Raw genomic sequence first — 23,123 nt, forward strand, 5'->3', positions numbered from 1 at the left:
CCCCAAGTTTAGGGATCCAAATTCAGTTCATGAAATAATATGCTCCGTCCTCCTTAACTTCGAAATTCTTTTCCATCCCACGTAATGCTTCGCATGTTCTGTTTTCTATCTTCATAGCATCGAACTGGGCTGCTTTGATTTGCGAGGACAGATGGGATTAAATGGTAATTGAAAGAGTTTTTACACAACGATTTTGTCACACCCCAAAACTGATAACGGCGGAATACGTTATGGGGTGGAGGACGTCATGTACAGTATCATAACAATTGCATAATAGTAAAAACAAGAGACAACAACCATTTCATTTACATGGTGAGTTTAATTACAAGCGTGTTCTGTAAAGTTTCAAGAGGCACCAAAAGTATATCAAAAATAAGAGAGGGGTCTTGTATGCTTCATCTTCTCCAAAAGGCTGCACCTGTACCTGTCTATCTTTGACCTGAGGATACAAGTTATGTTGAAAACGAGTATCAGCATAAAGCTAGTGAGTTCATAAGAATTTAGTGCCATTGTTGTATAAATGTGTCTACAAACTTATAGTATAAAATCTGAAATTTATGTTTATAAGTAGTAGAAATCCCTAGAAAATCCTATATTTTCCAGAAAAGTACAATGTAAGATAATTCCTTTGAGTCGTGTGTAAGTATTATCATTGAAAACCTTCAGTTGCAAAAGTATGGTAATAAATCCCAGGTAGGTAACATAGAAGAAGAACAGTTACGCCTGTTGACAGTAGTAGTGGTGCAAACTTCCATTGGTAATAGATACGTATTTACTTCGGGATGTTAGCTTAGACTTTAGTCTTAGTGTATTCGTTTGAATATAGGTCTAACCCTTCATGTGACCAATTTTATAGTAGTAGAGAGCCCGATGACCTTCCCGGTCATACGTAGTGTAGTGAAGTAGTGCCACCCCCGAGCCTGGTCGGCTCGGACTGTAGTTAACAATCGAGATGTAGTAGTGTCTACCCCGTATAGATCTATACGTGTAGTGTTGCCTTCCTTCCGGAAAGCCCTGGTCACATGGTATAAGCGCAGTAGGGTGTCTTATAGAGAGATAGTGTGTTATACTCTGGATTAGCGTATTCTCTTGTATTATAGTGTAGTAATCTTTTGTATAGTTCATAGAGTGTTCTCTTATACGAGTATTAACTTGTAATGATAGCCGTTACAGTGAGTATAGTAGTAGTGGAGATAACGAGTAGTGGTCTTAGCTATACCTATTATAGCTAACTAGAGTGTATGATTTCTTGCCTTTGAATAACAAAGGTATTGAGTATGATGTAGACTTTCATATCTAACACAGATATATGCGATATATAACTAAGAAATCAACGACAGTCGGACGGATAACCGATACCCTAAGACCACATCAAACAAGAACAGGAAATAAGGCGAGCTATCGGTCCTAAGTCCTTCAAGCCTTACTTATATAAATATATTAGTGTAGATATATATTTTAAAAAGAAAAGTAAATTTTAAACACAGTTTTAAAAGCAGTTTAATAACAATTTTATTTTAAAATGCATTTGACAATCAACTAAGACAATTTTATTGGAAGACAGTTAAAGTGTAGAGAAATTCCTTTTTGATGTTAATTGGTGGATCACATATGATTCAATAATAAATCTTGAAGCATTATACTTGTATCCCCCCCCCCTAAAATATGTAAAAACAGTTGAAAAGGTTCGTTAAGGGGTATGAACTCACTGTTTAATGTAGGGTTTGAGTATGCGATTCGTATAAGTGTTGAGTGTCAACTGATGCTCTGAACGCAAGTAGTCCCTATTAACTATATGGTGACACATATATAAGTTAGAGCTAAGGTGTTTCACGACTAAACATGATGGGAAATCCCTCCAAAGAGCTTGGAATTGCTAAGACTAAGTGTCCCATATTCTATACTCAATGATCTATGCAAGTTTAAGGCCAAATATGGCTATTAGGGTGTGTGTATGGCCATAAAGGTGAGTGTACGGCTGGGGTATGCGGCCAAACTTGTGTGTGAGGCTTCACACTAAAGTGTGCCGCCGTATAGGGTGTGTGTGCGGCCGTACACAGGGGTGTGCAGCCGTACACTCCTTGTTTGAGTCCTATGTGTTGATTGTGTGGCCTTACTCCCACTTTGGAGGGTATTATGAGTGTGTGCGGCCACCTGATGAAGGTGTGCGGCCGCACTCCTTCATAGGATGAAGAACATTATGAGTTTGAGGTTTAGATTCAAGTGTTTTACCTCTATGACAAGCTAAATGATGATGTTCTTCACGTTTTGGAGGCCTTCTAGGTGTTCTTGGGTGGCTTTCTAGAGAGAGAAAGTATAGAGAGAGAAAGGATGCAGCCAAAAGTGATTAGAAAGGGGGTCCTCCACTTTATATAAGGTTGAGTGTGAGGCTGGAGGGGTTTGCTGCTGGGTGTGTGGCTGGCTTGGCCGCACACACCTCTCTTGGTGTGTTTGGCTGGATTTTGTGATGCAACACCCTTCCTAATCCTTCCTAAGGTCCATATCTATGATATATTAAGCCTAAAACACTAGCGCGGGCTCAATATACTATTAAAAGATGCTAAATTCAAGTGGATCATAGATATATGGATCGATTTGCTCAGTGTAAAAGTGTCGGGTTGTCACAGATTTGAGTATTCTTTCCGACTCAAGGCATCAGCTACCACGTTAACCTTGCCTGGGTGGTACTTGATTTCGCACTCATAATCGTTTAGCAGCTCAAACTAGCTTCGCTGCCTCATGTTTCACTCCTTTTGATTTAAAATGTGTTGGAGACTCTTGTGGTCAGTGAAAATGGTGCACTTTGTACCATAAAGGTAGTGCCTCCAAATCTTCAAGGTGAATACCACTGCTCCCAATTCAAGATCATGGGTGGTATAATTCACCTCGTGTGTCTTTAGTTGTCGGGATGCATAAGCTATCACCTTCCCACGCTGCATGAGTACATAGCCTAAACCTTGATTTGAAGCGTCACAGTAAACTATGAAGTCCTCTGTTCCCTCTGGTAGTGATAGTACCAATGCACTGCAGAGTGCTTGCTTCAAAGTTCTTCTTGCTTATCTGTCCATTCAAAGGGTACACCCTTTTGTGTAAGCATGGTAAGTGGCTTGGCTGTTTTGGAGAAGTTATGAATAAACCTCCTGTAATATCCTGCGATACCTAAAAATTGACGAATTTCCGTGGGTGTCGTTGGAATCGTCCATCCTTCAATGGCTTTGACCTTAGAAGGATCCACATGTATCCCTTCTTGACTAACAACATGACCCAAAAAGTTCACACTACGAAGCCAGAACTCACACTTAGAGAGTTCTGCGTATAACTTTTTGGTTTATAGGGTTTCCAAGATTTGCCGGAGATGTTGGCCATGCTCCTCTTCACTTCGAGAATAGAATAGGATATCGTCAATGAAAACAATGACAAAATTGTTGAGGAATGGTCGGCAGATTCGATTCATCAGGTACATGAATGCGGCATGGGCATTCATTAGACCGAAGGGCATTACAACAATTTTGTAATGTCTGTAACGAGTTCAAAAAGCAGTTTTGGGGATATCCTCTTCCCGTACCTTGAGTTGGTGGTATCCGGATCGCAGATCTATCTTAGAGAAGTAACTTGCTCCTTGGAGCTGGTCAAATAGATCATCGATTCGCGGAAGTAGATAGCGATTTTTGATAGTGAGCTTATTTAGTTCCCTGTAGTCAATACACACCCTAAAGGAACCGTCCTTTTTCTTGACAAAGAGAAATAGAGCTCCCCAAGGTGAGAAGTTGGGTCAGATAAATCCTTTATTCAAAAGCTCACTGAGTTGGCTGGACAGTTCTTGCATCTCCACAGGAGCCAACCTATATGGTGATTTGGCGATGGGTGTAGCTCCTGGCACAAGGTCAATTCGGAATTGGACTTGTCTTTCTGGGGGTATCCCTGGAATATCTTTGGGAAAGACATCCAGGAAATCGCAAGCCACGGGGATGTCCCGAATATTGACCTCCTCCTTGTACTTATCCACTATGTGAGCCAGAAACGTCAAGTCTTTCTTTCATAGATACTTCTATGCCTTAATGCACGAGATAAGATGAAGGTTCGCACTGGATTTGTCTCCGAATATAATTAGGGTTTCGTGATTTGGAAGGTAAAGGCAAACGGACTTCTCGTGACACATAATTTCAGTATGGTGGGGGCTTAACCAGTCCATGCCGATAATCACATCAAAACTTCTAATAGTTACAGGCATCAAGTTTATTTAAAAGACGTGATGATTTAAGGTCAGGGTACACCGTATGTAGATTTCCCCAGTTGATTCTATTTTCCCATTATCCATTTCCACCGTAAAGGTTTCATTAAGCTTCTGGGGTTGTTGTTTTAGCAAGTGCTTGAATTTATTACCCACAAAGCTTCATTCTGCCCCGGTATCAAATAGGATGCATGCATATGTGTGGTTTAGGAGAAACGTACCAGTGACAACAGCGGGATCCTGAATCGCTTCTCCTTGACCCATAGTCAGCACTCTCCCTACTCCTCCATTCCCAGGGTTGTTAACGTTGCGGCAGTTTCGACGGAAATGCCCATTCTTTCCATATCCATAACAGGTGTGGCTTGGCCCAGCATTGTTTCCGGTATTGTTGATGTTGTTGTTGTTGTAGTTGTGGTGGTTGTTGTTGTTGTTTCCCTGCTGCTGGTTCTAGGGAGGATAGGTCCTACAGTACTTTTTCGTGTGACCCTTTCGATTGCAACTGGCACAATGCATCTCCTTGCATTCACCATTGTGATGGAGATTGCACCTGTTACACTTTGGGAGATTCCCGGAGTACTGCCTGGGGGCACTTGGAGTGGATGAGACTGGAGCATGTGGTGTGGAGGGAACTTGGGTGGTTGCAGCATTGACTGTCACTGTCTGTTGTTTCTTCGACGATTCTAAGCCTTGTTGCCCCTTTCTCTTGTTATTCTTTCCTTTCATGTTGTCAGTCTCCTTCTTGCCTTCAGTTTCCCCTGACTTCTCGCCCTTCTTGTTGTTGTGGTAGTACAGCTTCTTGGCCAACCTCTTGGCACTGTCGAAGGTTTCAGGATTTGCAGCTATCACATTTCCTTGAATTGGGGAGGTTAAATCCCAGATGAATCATTCGATTTTATTTCCCTCTGATGTAATCATGCCAGGGCACAACAGAGACAGTTCGCTAAACCTGGATATGTATGCATCAATGTCGGAGTTTCGGACGGTGAGATTCCATAACTCTTGCTCCATTTTCTGAATTTCACCACACGGCCAGTATTCGTACATCAACATTTCTTTTAGCTCCACCCATGGCATGGCATTGGCTACGGGGAGAGTCATGGCCTCTACATGTCCATTCCACCAGGTGAGAGCTTGGTCAACGAATGTGCATGCAACAAACTTTACTTTCATCTCGTTGGGGCATTCACATATCTCGAACACCGATTCCACCTTTTCAATCCACTTCTTTAGGGTTATCATTCCTCCCATGCCATTAAAGGTTCGTGGCTTGGCATTGGTGAAATCTTTGTAAGAGCATGTCTTGGTAGGCCCTTGATTTATTCCGTTGTTCAAACTTCCAGCCCCTTGTCCATTGGCTCCACCATTGTTCCCATTGTGGATCTGTGCTAGCACCGCTGTGACTGCCACAGATACAGCTGCTTGAAATTCACCTGAGTTGATTTTTGGAGGTATCGGCTCAGAGTTTCCACGGGCGAGTCGTTGTGGCATCTTTTTGTCATGCAGCGGAAAGATGTTGAGTGCCTAAAATTTTGTGAGTTCGTGGTCCAATAAACTAGGTGTATAGAATTTACTCAAGTAATTTCACATATAATCATAACACATAACAGATAACAACATCACAATAGAACACATATATTTTTCCACTAATAATATTCGTACTTTGATACATGAAAATTTGCGCGAAAGAGCATACATAAGGGATACAAATTCGGCAGCGTAACGACTCTATGAGTAGTGTAATCACTTAGACATAGAGTCGATGGTACATAAGATAACATAGTACTAGTAGGGTAAAGTTGGTCCTAACACTCTATTAAGCACCCGAAGGCGGCAGCGAGGTCATATACCGAAGTGTTGTGCCAATAACTAGGCCATCTCAGTTATCTCTCCAATGACTTCATATCTTTCCTGTTTAGCCTGCACCGCTAGAGCTTCCATGGTGAATAGTTGTTGTCGCAGAGCGGCAATCTCAGCTTCCGGAGAATGATTCTCCCTCACGGGATTCCCTGGTGGGGCAGGGTGGCTCTGCTGCGTCTCGCTGGTAGGTGGCATGACAGAGGCCTCGTCTGTGTCTCGTTCCTCCTCCATGTCGTCATCAGTCCCATCAAACTCGTAGTCTGTGTCCGTGTACTCGTCGGGTCTAATGTCGTGTGTTGCCCCTTGTCCCTCCTCGGGGTCGTCTTCAATCATTCCGTGGGCCACCAAGACCTGGTGAAACTAAATGCCCTGATGCTCCTCTTCCATGGTGACTGTGATGAGGAACCCGTAAGGAGGTATATAAACTCTCATTATTCCTAAGATATTTTAGTTGTTATATAAATTAAGTTGATGTTCTCTTCTTGGTAACAAAGGGGTATGTTTTAAGTTTACCGAACATCGTGATTTCCTCAAGGCTTGTGATAGTTGTATTCCGGAGTAAATGTAGTTTATCAGGCTACATTCGCCCCCTTAATGCAACTATGAACAGTCCCGGCTTAATCGAGATGTCAAGATCATCTTATTTGATTTGGTATTATGTTCTTTTTCCTATATCACACAAGTAAAGGTGTTTTATTGTTATATTTTATTTTTTTTGTTCAAAGTTGTTTTAGTCCCTCTTTAGTTTATAGTTGCATATCAATGTGTGGTTGGATATGCCAGTTCACTATAAATAGAGCTCTGATACCAACCTATCACACCCCCGAACCAGACGGCGGAAACGTCCGAAGGCTCACGTGACTTAAATTGAATATCATCACAATGAATATACATGAAACATAACATAAACATCACCATGCATTAATACATTACAACTGACATTGTTGACATCAAAGTACATTGTCTAAATATTACATATCCATATCATAAATTGTTTGAAAGTTTTCAAAACATAACATCCTAACATACTTGGTATTACTCTTCAACTTACCTGTTACCTGAGAATACAAGTTATTTTGAAAACGTCAACATATGGAATGTTGGTGAGTTCATAAGCAGGGTTGTTATGAAAATGTTTTGTACGGTTTATAAAACCCAAAAAATCCGATATTTTCTGAAAAGACAATTGTTTATACTAAAGTGTGAAGATCCATAGGTTTGTGCATGAATGATTTCAAAGCGTATATAAACGAGAAGTTTTGCCTTATAGTCATTGAAAAAAAATAAATGGTGTTGATTTCCTCGAAAAACCCGATGTTTTCCGATAATATAATATGATTGTTTCGAATTATTATACCGTCACAACGAATGATTATGAATTCCCTTGATTACTCAGATAGCATTGGATTTATTTATGTGAGTCGTTATAACCATTCATGATAATGACTAGTTCGTCTGTCTTGGCATTCTAGCGAACGCCGGAATTGATCTTAAGATTTTGTCACCCTAGACTGGCCGAGTCAAACTGTAGCGAACAGCTGAGGTGTGGGGGACTCACCCCGTATAGACATATACACAAACTCTCGCTCTCCCCTCCAGGAGACTTTGATTATAACTACAGACTACGACCGAAACTTATTGGTGTCGCCCGTTATTACTCACTTAATCCAAATGAATTTGATTAACCTTGATTAACGATCTGATTTTTGTTTACTTGAATAGCTGGTAAGCCTAACAAACGAAGAGAAGAGGGCCACAAGGTCCTACTAATCACGCTTGTTATATAAGGTTGTCGAGTATACAAAGGACGCGTTGACCCATTTCGCATATGATTTACTTGGACCTTACTAGCAATGCTAATGGGCCACTGAGGCCCAATAGCATGTAAAAGCCATTGAGGGTCCCTTAAACATGTAATTGGGTCACAGGAGGCAAATAAACATTTATTATTATTGTTAGGCCCAAAAGTCATGTTAATGGGTCACCAAGGCCTAATAAGCATAATTAGAATCTTTCAAGCTCAACAATTTGAATATTTACTTGTTTTATGTATAGTATAATTGTCGGAAGTTTGATTGAACAATTGTTAAATCGCAAAGGCACTAAGCTTGTCGATTGTTTATAACGATATTTGAAAATATATGTATATTCTTTATTCTATTTTCATAAGTTATAATTTGGAATTTTTTACCCAAATAGCTTAGTAATAAAATAATTGACTCAAAAATATTGGTTTGACATATTCAGCCCTTCTTTAATAGAAATGACAATCTTAGTCCCTTTTTATAAAAAAAAAATGACATTTTAGGCCCTTAAACTATTTTCTTGACATTTTTGGCCCATAGAATTATTTAAATAATGTTTTTAGCCCAAAATTTACTCTTTGGAAATTTCAGCCTCTTTAGTAAAGGATTTTCATTTAAAGTCCAAACTTTTCGCAAATTTTACAATTTTTACCCAAAATCCAAAAACTTTGCATTTTTGATCCTTTTTGGCAAAAAGGGTCATTTTAACCCATGAAATAGATTTATTTGCCCTTTTACCCACTGTTTTGAGAAATTTACCATTTCAATCCATTAAAACACATTTTTTTAGGGATGAGCATAGGCGGGTACCCGCCTCATTTTGCGAGAACCGGAACCGGAACCAGAACCGGCGGTTCCTAGAAAGTTAGAACCGGAACGGAACCACTCTAGGAAGTTCTTAAATGTTTGGAACCAGTCCCTGAACCAGAGGTTCCGGTTCCAGGAGCGGGTAACCCGGTTGCAATAATTTTGTTAACTTTTTTCGACAAAACCGCAATTTAGTTTGATCCAAATCAAATTAATTCGGACAAAATCGGACCAATATATTTTAAACCGGTCTAAGTAACAAACATTTATATGAAATTATATATATATATATATATATATATATATATATATATATATATATATATATATATATATATATATATATATATATATAAACCGGTTCCGGCGGGTACCCAGCGGGTAACGGTTCCGAAAAAACGAGAACCGGAACCGCTTAAGGCGGTTCCATAAATTGAGAAAGCGGAACCGGAACCGCTTAAGGCAGTTCCATTTCCAAAACCGGCAGTTCTGAGGCGGTTCCGGTTCCAAAAGCTGTACCCGGTTCTGATGCTCATCCCTACATTTTTTTCGCAATTTTGGGCCTCTGGGCCGAAAAGCCCAAAAATTTAGCCCATTAGGCCTCAATTTACATTTCTAGTCCTTTGAAAAACATAATATTCATAAAAACATCTATTTTAACTGTTTTGACCCTTTTGCTCCCTATGAAAACCGTGAATGACAACCTTTAACCCAACTTTTGTTTATTTGACAAATATGGCCCAAAAATGAGTTTTATGTTGTAATATGTTTAATATAACCTTAGAGGGTAATTTTTCTTGACTTTTTTAATTTAATATATCTTAGATCACATTTATTTTCCTCCTAGAGCTATAGATCTCGGGATTTCTTTCCTTTTTGGCACATATATAACACATAAACACATGAAATCACACATAACATACACATACACATAGATCTACACATTTTACTTGTATTCTCCCCCATAAAACTTGTGAAAATATAAAATAAAGGGGTATGAACTCACCTTTGATTGTTATTTCGGTTTGAAGAAAGAAATGGAATAGTTTGATGTTGTTTTTAGCCCTAGAAAGCTTCTTGAGGAGACTTTGTCCTAGATAGGTTCTAAGAAGCATGATCATGAACTTTCATGAGTTAGAAGGAGATTTATAAAAGATTCAAGAAGCTAAACCATGGATCTAAGCATCAACTTACCTAGGATGATGATTTTTGTGGAAGAACCTCCTTGAAATGCCATAGATCTCGAAATTTTGATAGAGGAAAGGAAAGTGTTATTGAGAAAATTTGTAATGAGAGTTTGAAGATGTGTGTGCATGTGTTTGGTTATCCTTGGTCGAGGGTAGAAGAAGGAGAAGAGAGAGAGGGTGAGGTAACCATTATAGATGCATGTTGGTCCATGCATGGGTACATGATGTGCAATAAGGAGGTGGCACCTCCCAAAGTCAACCCTCCTCATTTTTACATCCTTCTTTTCTTTTTTTTTTTCTTTTTTGTTTCCTACTTGGGCCGATAGTAGAGAGAGAAAAGACAAAGAATTTGGGCCTTTAATGCATGAGTCCATAATATGGGTCCAATTTGATGGTTTTTGGCCCATTAGGCCTTTTTGAGTAATTCACGGACCAATATACATCAAGGGATGAGTTTTATGGCCCATTAGGGCTAATTAGATTTGTTATGGCCCAATAAGGTCCATTTAGATTGTTAGGTCCAGTTAGTGTTGCGTCTTGGGCTCGATAGTTAGTCCAGTTTAGTCTCCGGTATGGGCCTGTCCATCCGTGAGTTATTTTGTAGGGTTTAATATTTATAGATGCTTGCATACATCCTGGAATGTAAGATTTGATAGAGTTTTTCATAGCGTTCACAGATCTTATCTTTTGTAACCCTAATATCCTCTACAACGGAAGTTCTTAATCGAGCTCTGCTGAGGATTGAGTTAATTGAATCATTCGACTCATTCAGATCCATTCTTGTGTTTTTCATCTTACTGTTTTTACTTTCTTGATTTACCTGTTATAAGATCTAATCGATCAAAGAGTTTTATAAACTCATCAATTGGTATCAGAGCAAGAGGCTATGTAATTCATACACATCTCTTCTGTGAAAGAAGTGATTAGGGTTTATTTCGCATGAACTGATATTTATTGAGCCGTCATACCATAATTGACGTATCTCATTATTTATTCGTTTTGCCATAATATTACATATTACAAGTCTGATCTTCCAACAGGTTAAACGATCAAGCATGGACGCTTCTCAATCTAATCATATCAACATCTCAAACAGTATTGGATCAACAACAAAGATTCCAATTCTTTACACTCAAGATTACGAGGTTTGGGCGCATCATTTCTAAGACTACGTCATCAGATCTCAAGATAATGGGTATCTAATATGGGAAGCCATTGTGTCTGGACCATTTATTCATTCAGAAACATCCAGAATTATTAAAACTCAGAAGGAGTATAACGATCTATTAAAGGATGTGAAAGACGTCGCTCAGGACGAAAAGGAGAAGTTTCAATGCAACATCAAAGCATTGAGACTGATTCGATTCGCTCTTCAATCTGACACGTTTAGGTTGGTGAGTTTCTGCAGTACCGCTAAAGAAATCTGGGAACGGCTGCGAGAGCTGTATTCCACAGATGAAGATTTGGAGCACTCTATTCAGACTTTGCTTTTGTCTGAGTTTGGAGAGTTTAAGCAAAATTCCAATGAGTCCGTTACTCAGACGTTTGATTGCTTCAATCATCTTCTCAGCAAGATGATCAAACATGATATCGAAAGGAAGCTTATTGAACAAAAGGTTACCTTTTTTAATGGCTTAAGATCCGAATGGAGAGTTGTTGTGTCTACAGTTAAAGCTCACGAACAGTTCAAATCATATTCGGTGGCGAAACTCGTGGGAATTCTAAAATCCCAAGAAAAGATAGTGATGCAAGAGAAGAGTGTTGTCTCAAACTTGGGGTCCTTGGCCCTCCTGTCTAAAAGTAAGAATGCAGTGGAAGACGAAGATCTGAACCTGGAGGACTACGATCTAACATCAGAAGATTACACTATGATGGTGTCCAATCCAAAAAGGTTCATCAAGAAGAGGTTTCCTACCAATAAGAACCGAAATTGGCAGGGAAGCTACAGTTCAGAAAAGGTAAGGGAGGAGCCGAAGATTGACGAACCAAAGAAAGAAGTGAAGGTTGAAGCGGATTCTGGTGTCAGCTGCTATTACTGTGGAGGAAAGAATCATTACGCCAAAGATTGCGTTTTGAAGAAAATGACGGAGAAAGATGAGGAGAAAGATGAAGAGGCAATCCTGATGAAAAAGCTGGAAGAGATTAAGAGGAAGAAAGTTGCTACTAATCCTTCTATGAATGCTCTTATTGTACAGGGTTCGGCAGAGGATGACGAGTTCGGTGGCGTGCAGGTTTGGTCGACTGACTCAGAAGATGATGAGGTGCGAAAGCCTTCTCATGGAAAGGCGTATGTCGCAATAGGTGGTGAAAGCAGTGGAAAGTGTCTGATGGTGACTGACGTATCTCACATGAGGGGATACAATATCGATGGTGGAAATGAAGACACCAAGGAGCGAGAGGACTTATGCTTCACAGCAAAACCTCTCAGTGTGCAGATCAGTTAACTTGATGAACTAATCAAGAAGGTACAATCTTTTTTTGTTTCATTCAAAACCCCACAGAAATCATATGAAAAGGAATTAAATAACTTAAATTCAAGAATCTCAAATTTAGATAGTTATTTAACTCAAACACGGGTCACAAATTCTAACCTAACTGACCAAATAAGCAGGGTGTCATCCAAGAGTGAGGAGCGAAGGATGTGGATTGAGCAGAAGGAGTCGGAGTTGATTAAGTCTAAGGATGAAAACATTTATTTGCAAATAGACAATTTGAAATTGTTAAAACAAAGGAATGTTTTTTGTTTGATTGCTAAAAGACTTTACGCTAACATTACTCAACTGCATCTAAATTGTGAAATAGGGCAGAAAATACATCACATGATTCTACCCTTCCTTGACTTTAAGGAGGATGAAATCGATGTCGAAGCATACAACTGTGAAAGTGTTGTATCTTCCGATGATGTGAATCCTACTTATATGTACGGTCTGGACAAAATACAATCTTTTATAAAGTCAAAAGACCATAAGGACATGCTTAAAAATCTTTTGGATGAAAACGATAAGCTGAAACTAAGGACCGAAACTATACAAAAATTTGACTCATTGAGTGCCAATTTAAGTTCAGAAAATAAAATTGATGTTGAAAACGCATTTGAACTTAATGAGGACGATGATAAAAAGGTGAAATTTCTATAGAGGTGGAAGTCGACTGCTCTGAGTTTGTAAAGAGCGAACCCGAAAACCACAAAAATCTAATTTCTGAAAATTCTGTGGAATTCGCTCGTTTGTCCAAGAATAAGTCCCCGACCCTTAAAGAAAAAGCTCTTGTGTTTCAGAAGGTTAGAACTACTCCAAATCAAGTGTATAAAGTCACAGGAGTAACCGAACATCAAACAGCCGAACTCACTGCCATAGTGAACGAAGATAACGCAGATGGCTGTGATGAGTTCTTTTGGTCCGCTCCTATAGATAATGCAGACGAAACAGTCGGTCTGTCAGAGCGAACGTCCTGGAAAACCAAAGGAAGATATGTACTAGAGCTGTTGAATAAGCCTGACAATTTTGACGTGCCAAGTACAAGCGGCACAAAAGAAATACCTGTAGAAGAAGTCACCTCCACAAGCGAAACCTCATCTATGAAGAGTGAACCGGCTGTCAAGAAGCTAAAACAAAAGGCTAATATCCATAGACAACCGAAACAGGTGAAAAATCAAAAGCAGCAGAGAAACCTGAGATATAAAAAGAATCTCTCAGAGCGAAAGCAATTTTGGCGCTCTCAAAACACTCATTTCTCTTATCCTGATAAAAATTCAAAGTCAGAGAAAAAGACTTTCGGGCCACATGGAGCACAGAACCGATAGGATAGGTTCAGTCCTGAAAGCAACAACAACCGAAAAGCGAGTTTCAGTCCGCCAAGTAATAACAAGCAAAGACCTAGTTTCAGTCCTGGTATCAGACCCCCAGCCAACAACAACCAAAAATCCAACTTCAGCTCATCATCGAGCAGCTGTCGAAGGTCCAGGTTCGGTCCCTCCAATGACCATAAACAAAAGGGTCATTTCGAACCGCAAGTCAGAAGAAATTCCCATTCTAATTCTTCCCATTCTCAATTCTATTCTAAACCCAATTCTGTTCCTGCACAAAATTCAAAATCATCAACGAACTTGAAAGGAAAATCGAAGATTTCCTCAGTCCAGGAAGACCAAAAGCAGTGTAATGCCCAAACACCAAAATCTGAAACGAAAACGACTGTAGCTAACCCTAACAAAATCAAAGTGTTTACTATTAAAAGAAAAGATGAAACAACATTAATAAAACGAACATATCTTGTTGATGTTTCTCTTACTATTCCTAAGCTTGTGAAAAGCTCACGTGGACCCAAGAAACTTTGGGTTCCTAAATCTGCTTAATTTTTGCAGGTTATAAGTGACGAGCAGTTCGATGAAGAATGGTACATTGACAGTGGCTGCTCACGTCACATGACAGGAAGGAAGGAAGAGCTAAGGGAGTTTCGATCTCTTCAAAATGGTGGGAATGTCAAGTTCGGTAACAACTCTTATGGAACGATAAAGGGTTATGGGATGATTACCAATGGAGAATTCACAATAAGAAAGGTGGCGTATGTTGAAGGGTTGCAGCATAATCTCATTAGTGTATCTCAACTGGTCGGCGGTACCGGTCTCAAGGTTTCATTCAACGACGAAGGTTCAGAGATTATAGAGAAGAAATCCAACAAGGTCATTCTTAAATCAGACCGAAAAGGCAAAATGTTTCCTCTCAATCTCAAGCCAATCAAAGGAAATCCAGCTATATGTCTTTTGTCCAAAGCTCATTCTGACGAAAGCTGGTTTTGGCACCGAAGGCTCTCACATCTCAACTTCAAAGACATCAACAAGCTTGTCACCGGAGGTCATGTTCGGGGTCTTCCCTTGCTCAAGTTTGATCGAGAACACTTGTGCGCTGCATGTGAAATGGGGAAACAAAGTCGTCAAAGTCACCCATCAATTATAAACACAAAAGTTGTTGAACCACTTGAGTTGCTTCACATCGAATTGTGTGGTCCATCATCAATCGAAAGCATTGGTGGTAGCAAGTATATTCTTGTTATTGTTGATGATTTCTCACGTTTTACATGGGTGTTCTTTCTGAAGCACAAATCTGAGGCTACTCCTAAGCTAAAGATGTTTATCAAGCAGGTTGAAGTGCAACTGAGAAAAGTCGTTCGCAACATTAGAAGCGACAATGGACTGGAGTTCAAGAAAAAAGAATTTGAAGACTTTTTGGCAGAAAAAGAACCAGTCACAACTTCTCATCCCCTACACACCTCAACAGAACGGAATTGTCGAAAGGCGAAACCGATCTTTGTGTGAGGCGGCCCGAACTATGCTAAGTTTCGCTTCTCTTCCCTTATATTTCTGGGCTGACGCTATTGCTACAGCATGTTTTACGCAGAATAGGTCTTATCTCAACAAGCGCTTCTCTCTTACTCCTTATGAGATCATCAACAATAGGAAGCCGAACGTGAAGTTCTTCCATGTGTTCGGCTCACGATGTTTCATCTTCAACTCCAAAGAACATCGTAACAAGTTTGACGTTAAAGTTGATGAAGGAATTTTTCTTGGATACTCTCTTTCTTCAAAAGCATATCGGGTCTTAAATAAGCATTCCAGAAAGATTGAAGAAACTTATTATGTGACTTTCGATGATAACTACGTCAAGAAGCTAAAGGCTACTGAAGAAGCAATTGGAGAGATTTTCACTCAAACAGCTCAAGTCACGGTCACGATTGCTAATTTGTTCGATCGGTTTGTGGACTTATTCGATGATCCTAAGAAAGCTACTCTCGGAAGCCAGGGCAACAGACAACAAAATCGATCATCTGAAGCAAATCGTCGAAGATGCAGCCAAACAAACGGGTAAAGGAGAACAAGTTCCAAACGAACCTCCTCAGCAAGGTACTTCAGTTGAGGGGGAGAATCCATTTTCTTCAAATCAACCGAACTCACACTTTCAGAGGGATCATTCTATTCCTGTAACACCCGAAAGCCCTGCTACACCCGAAAGTCCTGTAGCACCCGAAAGCTATGCTACACCCGAAAGTCCTGTAGCATCCGAAAGCTCTGCTACACCCGAAAGTCCTGTAGCACCAGAAAGTCCAGCCACACTTGTGAGTTCTGTTGCACTCAACGGTATGAATCAACCTAAATACCAAAGAGATTCATCAGTCGAGGGGGAGAATTCCGACATGTTTTACAATGACGACAGTCAATCTGAAATGGAAGAAATGGTCAACGCTGAATTGGATCCATCTTATGATCCAAATTATCCTCCTCTTATTAAATGGACCAGAGATCATCCTGTATCTCAGATAGTGGGTAATGTCTCTGAAAAGGTCCTGACCCGATCCCAACTGAAGGCAAATCAATCGTCTCTATTCTCCAAAGTAGAGTTCTACATGTATAATTCTTTCGTATCCAAAGTTGAGCCTAAAACTGTCAACACAGCTCTTGATCATTCTGATTGGGTACAAGCCATGCAAGATGAACTCAATGAGTTTGAAAGAAACAAGGTATGGCGCCTTATTCCAACTCCTAAAGATGCCTCAGTCGTTGGTCTCAAATGGGTATTCAGAAACAAAATGGACAAGGAAGGTAATGTAATTCGAAATAAAGCTCGTCTCGTGGTGGAAGGATACTTCCAGGAAGAAGGAATTGATTACGAAGAAACTTTTGCTCTAGTAGCAAGGCTGGAATCTGTTCGAATTTTTCTGGCCTATGCTGCTCACAAGAACTTCGAGGTCTACCAAATGGACGTAAAATGCGCCTTTCTGAATGGAGAACTTGAAGAAACGGTTTACGTGGAGCAACCTCCTGGTTTCGTGAATGAAAAGTACCCAAATCACTGTTATATTCTGGACAAAGCAGTTTACGGTCTGAAACAAGCACCTAGGGCATGGTATGAAACGCTAACCAAGTTCTTAAAGATGTCAAAATTCAAACAAGGTTCGGTTGAACCAACCTTCTTTTGTAAGAAGGAAGGTAATCACCTTATGATATTTCAAATCTACGTCGATGATATCATCTTTGGCTCAACGAATCCTAGCTTAACAGCTGAATTCAGAAAGCTGATGGAGAATAAATTTGAAATGAGCTCAATGGGTCCGATTAACTTTTTCCTTGGTTTAAATATTAGACAGGGACCCGAAGGCATCTTTATCAACCAGGAAGCATACACCAAGACTCTTCTTGCTAAATTCGGCATGATGGGAGACTCAAAGGTCAAAGTTCCAATGGCGTTCGGCACCAAGCTCACACCATCCTTGGAAAAACCGGCAGTCGATATTACATTATACCGCCAGATGATTGGTTCCTTGATGTACCTCACTGCTAGCAGGCCTGATATAATGTTTTCTGTGTGTTATTGTGCTAGGTTTCAGGCGAATCCTCGTGAACCACATATGCTTGCAGTGAAAAACATACTCCGGTATCTAAAACGAACCACCTCCCTCGGTCTATGGTATCCATCAAACTCAGGTTTCTTCATTCAAGCCTACTCAGATGCAGACCTTGGAGGATGTGGTTTAGACAGGAAAAGCACCACTGGAGGCTGCCAATTCCTAGACGGGAAGTTGGTTAGCTGGCAATCAAAGAAACAGACATGTGTTTCTCTGTCTACAGCCGAAGCAGAGTACATTGCAGCTGCCGCCTGTACTTCTCAAGTCATTTGGATCCAAAGCCACTTCCGTGATTATGGACTCAATATGAAAAAGATCCCACTTTATTGTGATTCAGAAAGTGCAATTAGGATCTGTCATAACCCAGTGCAACACTCCAAGACCAAGCATATAGCACTGAGGTACCACTTTATAAAGGATCATGTGGAAGATGGAAACGTCGAAATTCACTTTGTTCGCACCACTGATCAACTGGCCGACATCTTCACCAAAGCTCTTCCTGAATCGAGTTTCAATAAAATTCTACAAGGGCTAGGAATGATGGAATCGGCGTCAGTACCAAAAACTACTCCTCAAAACTAAAAATTTGGAAGCGAAATGAACCGAACGTTCGGGTTCGGTTCACATGTGTGCCGAAATGAACCGAACGCTCGGGTTCGGTCCTATTCTCTTATCTTCGCTTATCACTCAAATGTAGTTTCTTTGGTTGTAAACATTTTGTATCCTTTTCTCAAATTTCATCTCTCTTATTTTCAACGTCCTTTTCTTTTTCAACTTCATTTTTTTTTCAACCGAAATAGACCGAACGCTCGGGTTCGGTTCCAATTTTTTTTTTTTGTGTCAATTTTTTTTATTTATTTTTTTTATCTTTATTTTTTTTTTAATCAAAAACTCCAAAAACATTTTTTTGTGTTAGTTATTATTTTTTTCTGTGTGGATATTTGTGGGAAATTCTTATATTAGTTAAGTGTCCCTAGAAGCATGCTGCTGTATGTGTCCAAAGCCTCACCTGATTCTGAATAATAGCCTTACTGACTTGGTATATACAAACCTTGTCTTCCCAATTAGGCTTTCATATTTATTCTAATCATGAGCTACCTAACTCTCTTCTCACATGAGATAAGAGTTTTCTGTTTGGTCCTTATTTTAATAGCAGAGGTACTTTTGTTTCTTTACACCATCTCAATTATTTTTCTCCATCATATTTCACTCTCATACATGTAACCCTTGAGACTCTCAGAATTTACCACTGAGGTTTATGGTTACACAACTACTGTGTTCATGATCTTAGCTTCGTGTCACTACGTGCTAAGTGAAACCCACAATTCACTACCTTCTATGCATTGACGGTGAACAATTAACTTTGATCTAGCTTTCACTAATGAATTGACGAATTCAGCCTTACGACTGTACTTGGAAATCTCTGAATTTTATCTTTGAGTGATTCCTATGAAATTGTTACATACCATAACATTTCTTCCCACGGAATCCAGTTTTTAATTTTTTTTGAGATTTCACCTACAAAATTTTCCACCATGTCACTTAAATTATTTTCAAACCTACTTGTTCAATAGACTACATTGGTCTCACAAGTACTTCGGTAGATTTCTGTCTTATGTCAAGATCCGGAATTCTGACCTGAAGCGCAGCCACCCAAATTAGCCTGATTAAAAGAAGCCTTTCAACACTTCTCAATAAGTGTCTGATCGTAATTAAACGGGAAACCAAACAAACACTTTAAGGTCTCTCTTGACTTTGAAGGAAGAGATTCGTGCCCAGGATCCATTGTTTTGTGTCTTTATTGACATCACAATTTCCCACATATGTGTTGCTTTACTTCTTTTTCTTTTACACACTAAGCACGAAAATCTTTTTGATTTTCCATAATTTTGGTTTCATTACTTACAAGGCAATTTTTTTTGAAAAAGTTGTGGCTCACATTGTTACACGTGGTCATTTTGCTTTAAGATGACGTTCCCTCCAAAGGGATAAGATGCGGACTCAGCCGGGAGTCCAATCGCTTTGATTTTCAAACGGCGCTTGAAGAACAGGCGTGCGAAGTGGAACCGTTTTTTTTCAAACGGCGCCTGATGGGAAGGCGTGTGAATCGGGACAGTTATTTCTCTCTCCTGCGTAATCATCAGGGCTCCAAACTGTCATGCGTCAATCACCCAAGGAAACCCTTCGTATTTCCCTCGAAGATTTGGGAACAAATTCTTCTCTCTCTTCTCGCCACAGTATAAAAGGTAACTTCGACCATTATTTACCTCTTTACTGCACCCAAAATTCAGAGAGCCAGAAAAGCTTTGAGTATTCTACTGTTCATCATCTCTCCCAACTTCTTCACTTCAATGGCGGATTCATCTTCTATTCATGCCACTTCCCACATTCTACCGATTCGTCCTCAACAAAGTCTGATCATCGATCTTACTCCACACGTTTATGATGCCTTCATGTTCCCGATCATCGAATGCCTCAAATATTCACCGCTTGCTCCCGCTCTCACCAAAGTTGAAGCTGTTCCAATGGAATGTTTATCGCAAATCTTCGCCACAACTCATTATGATAAGTCTGTCGATAGAATTTTCTTCGACATTCTTGATCACAAGGCATCCATATCCAAGTAGCGATTCTGTTTGCTTTTAGGGTTTGAACCTGATTCATCTAGGGTTAACCCTGAATCCATTCTAGTGGGTCACTTGTTTTCCATGTTCTATAATATGGGTCATACTGAGGTTCTGACGACGGTCACTAAGTTCAAGAAATCGTGCTTGCATCCTCAATGGAACGGGTTATTTACAGTGTTATTCAAGGGGTTATCAGAACGCAGTGCCGGTTCAAACGGAGCGAGTCGTCTGTTCATCACGATTCTTTATGGGGTATACAACGGCATCAACCTAGACTCTGGGTCTGTTTTATGGCAGCAGCTCATTCAGAGTCTTGCCTCTACCTCTCGCCATTCCGAGATCTCCTACGCTCGCTTCTAGACTCTGGTCACAAAATGGGTGATGGACAAGTATCACATCCCCATTGTTGCTGATTCTCCACTCTCTTCGATAGGTACTTTCCATACTACGAAGATCATTGTCTCCGATGCATCTAAATTTCAGTTCATTGGCTCCATCCCTGAGTCGATGTTTGGAGACGTTCCTAGCGACAGCCGCATCATCAGAACATACAAGGAGTTTCGTCGCTCTGGTCCTAGAGAGCTCACTCCTGATATGATTAAGTCGATCCATGAAGCTGATAGGCCCGCTCCAAGGGGAAAGAAAAATGAAAAGGGGAAAGACAAGCAGGTTGGCAAGGGAGCGAAAGGCCCTTCTCCCAAGAAACGTAAAACTACCAAGGCGGCTCAATCTCCTCCACTGAAGAAGAGGAAAACCCAACCTAGGCGAAAGCTGATACTTGCTTCCTCCTCAAGCGAATCTGAGGAAGAAAATTCAGACTCCGACGAGTCTCCCCGTGGTAACACTCCTCCACGATCGCCTACCCCAGAAGTACATTTTTCCAGTTCACCTGTCTCTTCTCCACCAATCACCATTCATATTTCCATTCCCCCCATAACCTCCACCACTCAAATACCTCCTACCTCTATCCCAGTACCCCCTCCCATTTTCACTGAAGCTACAACAACAACCGCTGAAGTAAGAACCAACGTATCTGATACGGGGGCTCCTACTAAAGCACCCGAACCCACCCCCACTACCGAGCACACATCAAAACCCGAACCTACTTCCACAACCGAGCCTCCACCATACCCTCCACCCTCATCTCCTGCTCCCTCCTTAGACAATGAAGAACCTTTTCTTGGTGGGGGGACATGACATTTGATTCGGTCTATTACAGTCCGTATCAGGTGCAAAGTAACGATGACGACGATGCTCCTGTCACCAAGAAGCATCTCAAGGAGCTTCACGAAAAGATTGATTCGCTCATTGCTTCCTCCTCTTCTTCATCACAGTCTACCATTTCTGAAGCTGTCGTTCAGAAGATTGTTGATGCTTTTTCTAAAGCTCATGAAGCCTCCCTCAGCTCAGCCACTGCCGCTATTCATGCCTCCACCAAGGCTTGTGCTGCTGTGACCGAAAAAGTCGAAAAACTATTTGCTGATGCTTCTTCTCTTTTGCAGTCTTTACAGGAAACTGTTGATGCCAATAAAACGAAGCTTGACCCCATTGTCAACAAGCTGGCTACCTCAGTTGCCTCAGAACTGCAGTCCTTCGCCACTCTTCGTCAAACTCTCACTGAGGACAACTCAGCGTTTAAGGCGACTATTGAGGAGCGCCTCACTAAGCTATAAGAAGATCTAGCTGCCGAGAACTCCCTCATGCACGCTCTCGCTCGAAAGACCACTGCTCTCAAGATCAAGAATCTGCAACTCTCCAATTCTCAAAAGGAGATTGATTCTCTTCGATCTGAATGAGAGATTGTGTCTTCATGTGTTTCGGATGTCCACGCCGCTCTTTCCAACATCCTTGAAGCACATGATCCAATAATAAATTACTCAGTCAGGCGTGATCTTGCCGAAAAGCTTGCTCCTGCCCTTTCTCTCCTGAGCAAAATTAAAGGGCTCCTTGAGTTCGTGTCCATTCCGAAAGAAGGGGGAGAGAATGTATCTCAACCGCCTCCCACTTCTACAGCAACAAAAACAACCGAACCTCCTTCAATAGGCCAAGCCTCAGGTTTGGGTGTCAAAGACAAGAGGAACAATATTGTTGAAGAGAGCGATGATGATAAAGAGACGATTGCAGATCTCTTAAAGAAGCAAGGTCGCGACAAGGACGCTGATATGAGCGCTCGCGTTGCCAGAGAGGCTGAGGAATATGAAAGAAAAATAAAAGAGGCTCATGACCTTCTTGAGAGCAGGAAAACCCTTTTTCCTCCGTGGACTCTTGAGAAGCTGCTGAAAGAAGCGATTGAAACACCTAGCATTTTGTGGCTTGAACCGGTGATTTCACTTGATCGCATCAATTCTGGTGATTCACAGTTTGATATGCCACTGATCCAAAAGGCCATCATCTTCCATGCCTTTGACAACATTGCTGATATCCCTCATCCTCATCCAAAGGTTGACAGGGATCTGGTCGAGTTCTATCTGATGGCTGCCCAACCACATTATCAAACTTGGAGCGCTCAGAAAATAATCAACGTTCGGGTCCTTAAGCCGTTTAGAGAAGGGAACTTCACGAACGTTCGGTTCAAGGTGCTGAGGGGTTCCGCCAAGACCGAACATGCCATTTCGCTAGCTGATCTTCCCAATTTGAATCCACATGATTGGATAATCTTGCACAACATCCTCCTCACAAATGAAGCAGAATATGGTCCGATCATTGACCACTTCAAGAGGATGCTTGTCTGCTACATAATGGAAGTTGCCAAGATGGATCAGGAGATCGCTAGTGTCTTCAAGAAAAATCACACTATCTCACCTGTTGCCAGTGACCTAAACATGATGCAGATGGGGAAGATTGACCCGAAACGCAATTCTGTCATGTTTACCAGAAACGAAGGCCAAAAATGCCTGTTCGCTTTGGCAGACAAACATCTCTACACCACTGCATGCCTGGAACATGTTTTAGGAATCATTCATCGTTGCAAGCAGAATTCGGCAGATGACAAGAAGTACTTCGATGACATGATTCAGTGGTACATTCGCTTCAGACAGACAATCCTCGCTCTTATCCCTCGTCTGTTTGATACCACTAAGAAGGTTCCTACAGTTGGACCCAGCAAGAAGAAGTGATAGTCTCGCTCCAATTGACGCAAAGGGGGAGATTGTTAGGTCCAGTTAGTGTTGCGTCTTGGGCTCGATAGTTAGTCCAGTTTAGTCTCCGGTATGGG

At 40.8% G+C, this 23,123-nt stretch overlaps 1 pseudogene; it reads right to left on the reverse strand.

Moving 5' to 3' along the window:
• Positions 1-23,123, reverse strand: part of LOC111895958 (vacuolar protein sorting 38-like) — a 51,714-nt pseudogene that overhangs the window by 27,692 nt on the left and 899 nt on the right.

The sequence above is a fragment of the Lactuca sativa genome, chromosome 6 (genome assembly GCF_002870075.4).
Source record: "Lactuca sativa cultivar Salinas chromosome 6, Lsat_Salinas_v11, whole genome shotgun sequence".
NCBI lineage: Eukaryota > Viridiplantae > Streptophyta > Magnoliopsida > Asterales > Asteraceae > Lactuca > Lactuca sativa.